Source organism: Mus pahari, chromosome X (assembly GCF_900095145.1).
Source record: "Mus pahari chromosome X, PAHARI_EIJ_v1.1, whole genome shotgun sequence".
Taxonomy (NCBI): Eukaryota; Metazoa; Chordata; class Mammalia; order Rodentia; family Muridae; genus Mus; species Mus pahari.
In genome coordinates, this window is record NC_034613.1 from 89,014,211 (window position 1) to 89,022,357 (window position 8,147).

General features: G+C 49.3%; 1 pseudogene; it reads right to left on the reverse strand.

Moving 5' to 3' along the window:
• Positions 1-3: 3 nt before the first annotated feature.
• Positions 4-5,881, reverse strand: LOC110313270 (annotated as a pseudogene).
• Positions 5,882-8,147: the final 2,266 nt, after the last annotated feature.

Below are 8,147 nucleotides of genomic sequence, written 5' to 3' on the forward strand. Positions count from 1 at the left end.
CCCCTACTCCATGCCCTCACCTACATACCAGTGTAGTAAACCCACTTAGCATACATCATGTCAAGGTTGTGGTCCGGGCAAGAACAGGCTTCAGCAATGGTGATTGTGTTCCTCAGCATGCTCACTGCAGCTTCACCTTAGTGAGATCACCTACAGGCACCACAGTGGGTGGCTAGCAATTGACACCAATCTTGAAGCCTGTGGGACACTGCATGGTGTGCCTCATCATGATGCAGTGATTGCAGAATTCACATTCTCGGGCACCATATCTCCATGGCACAGTAGGCAGTAGGCTATGTACCTGCCATGCTATGGGTGACACATCACCATCAGGTTGGCAGGTTCAAACCAGGCCCTGGTGAACTCTGCCATTGACTGCTGCTCATGGTAGGCTTTCTCTGCAGAGATGATGGAGCATAGAAGGCCAAGGAGATGAGGGGTTAGGGCACCAAGTTGCTCTGGAACTCTGTCACATCCACATGGAATGGCCCACCAGCACAAGGAAACTGTGGTGCAGGAGTTGATTTGGCTGATGAAATGGTTGAGGTTGGAGTAGGTTGAGTCCTGAATGTCACCACTGGGGTGAAAGATGTCATAGACGGCCTCCTTGTCCACTATGAAGGCAAGTCTGAGCATTCTGGGGTGGCATGTGAGGTCAGGATGGGGTTGTAGGGCTCGACTACAGCTGTGGGCACTTGTGGGCCTGGGTAGATGGAGAACTCTTGTGTGGACTTCTGGTTATAGCCAGTAGAAAGCCACTCCCATCAGCTGAGAGGTGAAGCAGGAGCTGGTGCCTCCTCCAAAGCTGTGGAATACCAGGAAACCCCGAAGTCCTGTACACTGACGAGGCAGCTTATGGGTCTGGTCCTCCCCTGGGTCGATGATGGCCAGTGATGGAGGGGCCAAGGGCATGGTTAAGGGTTGCATCTTCTTCCAAGCGATAAGCTGCTCTGGTTGAAGGCGACAGATTTAGGGTGATTTCAGAACTCAATGACTACAGTAGGCTCCAGATCTACAAAGACTGCCCATGGCACCTGTTTCCAGCTGCAGTTTCACAGAAGAAGGTGGGGAAGGAGTCGTCACCTCCTCCAGTGGTCTTGTCACTGTGCATGTGCCCATAAGACTGAATCCCATGTTCTGGGCAATAGAGCTCCCAGCAGGCACTGGCCATCTGCACACCAGCCTGCCCCCACATGGAATTCACTCATGCATGAGATGTCTTAACTGTACATCTCCTCTAGAGTTGGGGTCACTGATCTCAAGGGAGACCTCACAACTACTTTTCTATTGCTGTGTTAAACACCTTGTCCAAGGAAAATTAGGGAAGAATTTCCTAGAGCTTGCTCACAGTTTCAGAGGATTAGTGCATGCCTACCTTGGTGGGGAGCATGGCAGCAGGAGGTCAGGCAGGCATGGTGCTGGAGCAATAGCTGAGAGCCTAGATCTTGCTCCATAAGCTTAGGGCATTGAGGGGGCCAACTGGAAACTGTATGGGCTTGGAAAGTCATATAAAACCACAGATTCCCATGTTCGCTAGTAACTTAGTGTATCTGTGTGGACTGCCAATCGTTACCTAGCTGTGCAGCTATGGCCTCTCTGGTGACAGATTGTGTTTGATCTGAGCAGCAAAGCATGGTGGTTTCCATGACCCACAGTGGATCAAGACTGCCCTGGGTTAAGTCGTATCCCAGATTCTGCACTCAGGCCAGTGGTTGAATCACAATGTTTGAAAGCCACCAAAATTAACAAAGTTTACGAAATATAACATGGAGATGCTCTTAACAACAATTCCATGTGCTGTTACAAGGTAAACAGTTTAATGATCCTTTGACTGCCTCCCCTTTGAGGGTCTGTATCTGTGGGACACAGACAGAGAGGGTTTATTTGGAGATTCAGAAATTGAGTCCAAAGGGAACTCACATGTATCAAACTTTCAGATGATCATGGGAGAAGAAAAAGGATGAGGAAGAAAGTGCTCAGAGAGCGCATCTCCTTTCTGCCTTCTGCACAATCCAGTTATAGAGGGGGCAGAAAGCTCCTTCCTCTTGACTTCATGAGACCTTACCACACTGTGTGGAGAGTAAAGGTTCCGTCTGTGACTCAGACTGGAGCCTGAATTGCACAAGGACTGTCGTGTGCACACTTTAGTAAGCCAGGAATTGCCACTTCATAGCATTAAATTTTGGTAATATTGTCCCAGCGAGGACATGGCAGCATCAGAAGGCACCCAGGACATTTGCGCAGCAGCAAAGCATCAGTGAAGTGTGTCCAGACTTGTCCCAGGAAGAGTCTGAATGTAGAGACAGAAAACACTCCTGACTCAGGCACAATTTGTTGAGCAAGCTCCCCACCTCTTGAGAGGGTAGAGGCACCAGGCTTTCATAGGCTAATTTGCAAATACCTTGAACCCCCAGGAGGGAAAAAAATCAGTGGATCCTAATGTTGCTCTGATTGTGAGAAGGCCTACAAAGGGAGTGAGCCAAGTGGGTTAGGGGCAGAGAATCAGGGAGTAGCCTGGAGTGAAAAGTGGCCTTTACCAAGGACTGAAGCCAGGAAGGAGGTCAGACTCCCTCTGTTCTGACACTTTGATCCTACTCAGAAGGAAACTCCAGGCAGCCTAGGGTACCAAAAAGTAAAGTTAATCTGGCTGCAAGAACCAGATGAACAAGGCAGCCTCAGGACAGAGGGAGATGGGATTAATAAGGAGTCTATTGTATAGGCATTGAATGCCTGCCAGGTACTGGTGGAAAACATTGGCCATTCGTGACCACTTTGGATGAATGTCCCTTTGTACAGCCCAGGACTCCAAAGGTAAGCAAGAGCAGGGAGCATACAGTAACATGTCCAAGGGCAACGAGCATACATACAGTAACATGTCCAAGGTAAGCAGCACTCCTGAGCCATGGCCTTCGCTGCATCCTAGGTACACAGTTAGGTGATCCCTCTTGGAAAGTGCCTGTGATGATGACACACAGGGGTAGGGAAACCTAGAAGCATGTGATGGATAGTGAATTGGTTAAGGGGAAAGAGGACGATGAGCAAGCTGTGATGTAACCTGTCACTGTGATCACTCTGTGTTGTTGCTTTCAAGGAAGGTTTAGGGCAAAGGGAGCATCCTGAAGGAACCTGCCAGGATCCTCCAGGAGAGGTTCACACAGTCCAACTTCCAGCGGGAACAAAGGCATAGACTGGGGTCCATGTTAGCCTCAAAGATTCCGCCTCTAAAGCAATTTTGTCCCAGGTTCATGTTCTAAGATCTGAGGTGGCAGATGGCCAGCAATTCTGGAGAGCTATCAGAAAGATGTGCTGTTTCTTTTCTTCTCCCCAACCTGAGGCCAGTGCCACCTCTTTTGAGGGCTGTTGCTCCTCAGGCAGCACCAAGGACAAAGATTCAAAGGGACTCCCAACTTCAGGGAGAGGGCAGAGCTAGGAACAGAGACAAGGTAAGAGAGGATTGTGAGACGAAGGGACACAGTTAGGATGGACCAAGATCTGACTTCTTCTTGTGTTTAGACACACCCAGAAGAGACCTGGGGTCCTCTCTATGAAGAACAGCACAGGAGACTGAACGGTAAAGACTTGCAAAGGGGGTAGCACTTTGGTCATATGTCTTTTTTATATGTATTCGCCTTTGCAGAGGACCGAATACCTGGGACTTAAAAATGAACAACATGCTGTTCTTGTTGTGTTCTCATGACCCTTGCATTAGCATGTGTTTTCAAAACAACTGTAACAATCTAAGTCAGAAATGTGGAGCATGTGATTTGCAAACAACTGTTAAAATGTATCCAGTCCTTTGAAAAGATTCAGAAATTACAAGAAGGGGGAGCCCTCGGGAAGAACAGAACCCAGAGCAGAGAGGAGTGTCCTGGAGTTATCAGAGAGCTCCAGGTGGCCAGGGTATATAGAGGACTGAAGGGGGTCATTTAGCAAGAGCTAATCATAGTACAGCCATGAGAAGAAACTTGCACTTGAGTCAAAGTGGAAGAGGCAGCCATTCTGACAACTTAAGGACAGGCCATGGATGGAATGGTTAGCCTTTCAGATGAGTCTGGCCACTGAGTGGAGGTGGCAGTTTGGAGAGAGGGAGGGAAGGAGAGAGGGAGGGAGGGAGGGAGGGAGGGAAGGAGGGAGGGAGGTCTGGGAATGCAGGGGGCAGGATGGCAGTAGAGTTGAAGAGCTTCTGCTGGCATTTGATACTTGGTGGCCACAGAGACAGCCCATAGGCAGAATGGTGTCTCCAGGTACACAGGGAGGACATGGGGATGTCCCTCTGACAGGGTTTGGCTATCATCCTTGGGTGGATGCTACTTATTCATTATCATTTGGAGAAGACTGCTGGAGGAGGCACAGAGGCAAGGAACTCTTGTACATCGAATATATCACTCAATCATTCATAAACTGTATGTTTCAGATGGTTGGTTGGTCAACGATTCCCTTAAAAGAACTAGTGAATGCCATCTCCTTATTTGTAGATTATTTTGAGAATCTATGCATCACACCACAGACTCATGCTTCAGTATGGACTATACTGTGGTCTCGTGAGGGAATGGCTATCACGTGACAGGGGCATAGCACTTGTCTCTCTGCTTATGTCTACCCTTCTCACATCAGCAATACTTGCCAAACGGAGAAGCGATCAGAGAGAGAAATGAGTCCATGTAGATCTGGGCCCTCACCAGACTTAGGACTCTTCCTGATTCCCCACAGCAATCTGAATGAGTCCAGACCTTTATCTGGAGAGCTGCCCTCCNACCCTCCCTCCTCCCTAGTTACTTTCTTCTTCCCTCTGTCACGGTAAGCTCCAAGCTCCAGTGATGTCAGGCAGCACCCTGGTCTTCTGCCCTAGTGACTCCATACACTGAAGATCTGTCTTCTAGGCAGGTTTTCACGAAAAGTCTGGCAGTTCATCATCCTCTCGATCGAGGGATTCCCTAGGCTCCTCCTTTGCTGCCTCCTGGGTTCTAGAAAAGTGTGCTCCCAATCATGTATTCATAAAGTATTTAGAGTACTAGGGCTCTNAATACGTTCTCTTCTTTATGTCCCAGAGATTTTCATCTCAACCTGTACCTGTTTTCAGGTTTTCTGACAAGTCTGTTTTCAGATTCTCNGGGGAAACTAAGCTCTCTGATTACAGGGACAGTGTGGATGTGTGAAGTCATGGTATCCACCAAGGCTCCTATTCCTCGAGGAATACTTGTCAATCATTAAATGAGGGNCATGGGTGGCACTCCCTCCCACTTGACGGAGCCCTTTCTCTCTAGGGGTGCTGGACAATCTTTACCTTTGTTACAGAGCTTAGTACTCTGAACACATTTGCTTACACATGGGATAAACTCACCACAAACTAACTGTAACAATGTAAGCTTAGCTGAGGCTGCAGAAAAAGGACTTGGACAGTCTCCAGCTGGGGTCCAAAGTCACTGTACTGGTCTCATTACTGTGACTGGAGATCTTAAAGATGGTCTCCGGACAGATTTGTAGACAAAGGATGTGTTCCCTTGCACCTATGTCTCCAGCCATGCTGCTGATGTCCATGGAGTCCGTGGGCATATCTACTAAGGCAGAGTTATATCTTGTCAAGCCCTGATCCTGGAGTCACCCTCCAGTTGTTTTCCCCTATCATTAGTTTGCTAATCCTGTCATAGAAGCCCCTCTCTTGTGGTCACATGACATCTCTCCTATCTTCCAGCCCCACACAGTTATCAAGGCTTCCTCCTTGCCCTCCAACCTGGATGGACACCTGACATGTGAGGCACAGCTCTCCTGTCCCCTCTGTCTGAAGGCATCCNNTCCTAGACCACTAGGGATTGACATTTAGCTCCCAAGCCCTATTAAGTCCCTGCCCCTTGCCTCTGCTGGCACAAACTCTTCCTAGGTGCAGAGAGCTGGTTTCTGCAGAGGCTGAGGTTCCCATCTGTGCACCAGCTACTCAGGGAGAGATGGAAAGTCTTGCCTGCTCATGGCCCACAGGGTCGCATTCTCGAGTTCATGTTGTGCTATCCTGTGCAGCTTCTGCCCTCAGAGAAAGCAGTGTTACTTCTGTAAACAGGATGGACTCAGGTGCCGTGACAGGTCCATGTCCTGGCTTGTGAAATTCCATGGACTCCATAGTCTGATCACACAGAGCTGATGAGAGACACTGTGTTCAAACGGCCAATAAATACTTGAAACAGTGCACAACCTCTCAGCTATGAGGAAATCACACACAAAACGCGCCGCAGTTCGTCCGACCCAAGTCAGACTTGCTGCTGTGAAGGAAGCAGAGCACAACACGTCTCCAGGAGGTCACAGGGAGAGTGGGACTCTTCTGGGTTTAGTGTAAACTGGCCTGGCCATGATGGCAGTGAGTAGAGTGATCCCTCACTGGCTAGAAATAGAACTAGACTATGGCCCAGTGTTGCCCCCGTTGGTCACAAGGGGCTATAAGCCCACAGAACACAGACACAGTTGTGCATCCCTGGGTTGGCTCTACTGTGAACAATAGCCAGGAAAGGGAAGGAGCCTAGGGGAGCCTCTGGAGATGAGCACCTGAAGAAAACAGGGTGCACACCCAGGATGGGATCTTAAAGCGTGCAGGGGTTAAGTGGAGAATGCAGGGGATATGTTGAGTAGAACTGGGCATGGTAGACAGCAGCGGTCATGATGAAAGGACAAACTAGAGTGACACCTGTATGAAGAAGTCAAGATGAAACACACACTTACTGTTTTCCATGAAATTTCAACAGAGGAGAGAACCCCCCCCCCAAAAAAAAACAACAAGAACAATAAAAATATACAACTTAGTCTTCTGGGGATAGGGCAATGTGTTAAGTAAACAGGCAGCTTGGGCTATTATAGTGGAGTCAGTCAAGAAGTCTTGAGGTAAGGCACCACAGTTTGGGAATTTTTATTTGGTTTCTTCATATATCCTGTGCACCAAGTCCATGATAAACGTGAGACCCTATTCCTGCAATGGCAGTGCAGACAGAGAGAAAGTTTGGTCTGACTCCTTTGTAGCTAGTTCAGTCTGACAGTTTTCTTTATGTTCTGCCACAGATTTGGGGGGGGGAGGGGGCTGACACACTTACACACACACTGATGTTCAAATCACTTTCTGCTACTTTGACCACATGGCCCCTCTCCTCACAGATGCTGAACTGTGACATGGCCATTGCTACAGAGCCCTATCTTTCTTCCAACCTGTGGTCCTGGGGATTTTTGTCCACACCACTGGGTTCTTGGGCATTTTCTCTTCAGCAAGCTGCCCTTGATTCCTAGCAGAATGTTTAACATCTGGCCCTCCTTTCTGAAGGACAAGAGACAAGAGTCTCTGTTTTGCTCTATACTCTGAAGGGTGTCAGCTTAACTGTCCTGAGCATTCAGTTCTGTTTGCTCCGCCCCCCTCCCCCAACCCCCCCACCCCCGTTGCCCTCTCCACACCAGCAGTGAGTAGGTATAATCCTGACCATACTGGGGATTTACATCCCATCCCACAGTGCCAGAAGCACTAGCTGGTGACTGGGGACTCTGCATTTCATCCCAAAGTGAGATTTCAGCTCCTGTTTTCATTTGCCTCTGGGCAGGGGTGTGCACTTCTTGGTCCAGGTCAGGAACCTCAGAACCTCAAGGGCATCCAGCTAAGAGTTAACAAGCACCTGGCTCTGGACCTGGCCTTTCTGAGCCCTTGCCCAACCCTCCCAGCCCAGGTTTGGTTGTCTTTAACTTACCATTGGGGGCTGCCTTAGATGCTGGGGGCTCTTGATTTTCACTTCCCACGTGGCAGTGGGACTTGAGGCTGCNTAGAACCCTAGGTTTACAGAAGCCCCTGTGCTGTGGCAGAGTCTTGGAGAGNCTGAGGATGGAGTGGGGTGCAGTTTGCAGTGGAGGTTCCCTGCTCCCCAGTGAAGCTCAAAAGCAGTGCACCTTCCTCTGTCTTCCAGACCTGTGCATCCCCAGGAACTGGCACGGGCTCTATGTACAGTACTTGTGGCAGGGCCTTATGAATGAGCAAGCATTCTTTATTCTCTCCTTCCAAAATGTTACTGGGGGGGGCCTGGAAGGGGGAGCAGGCTCACAAAATGGCTCAGCAGGTTGCATGGGGAGCTGGGAAGACTCATGCTTTCCTGGGTGGCAGTGGTGGTGGTGACGTGTGTTTGTGTGCGTGT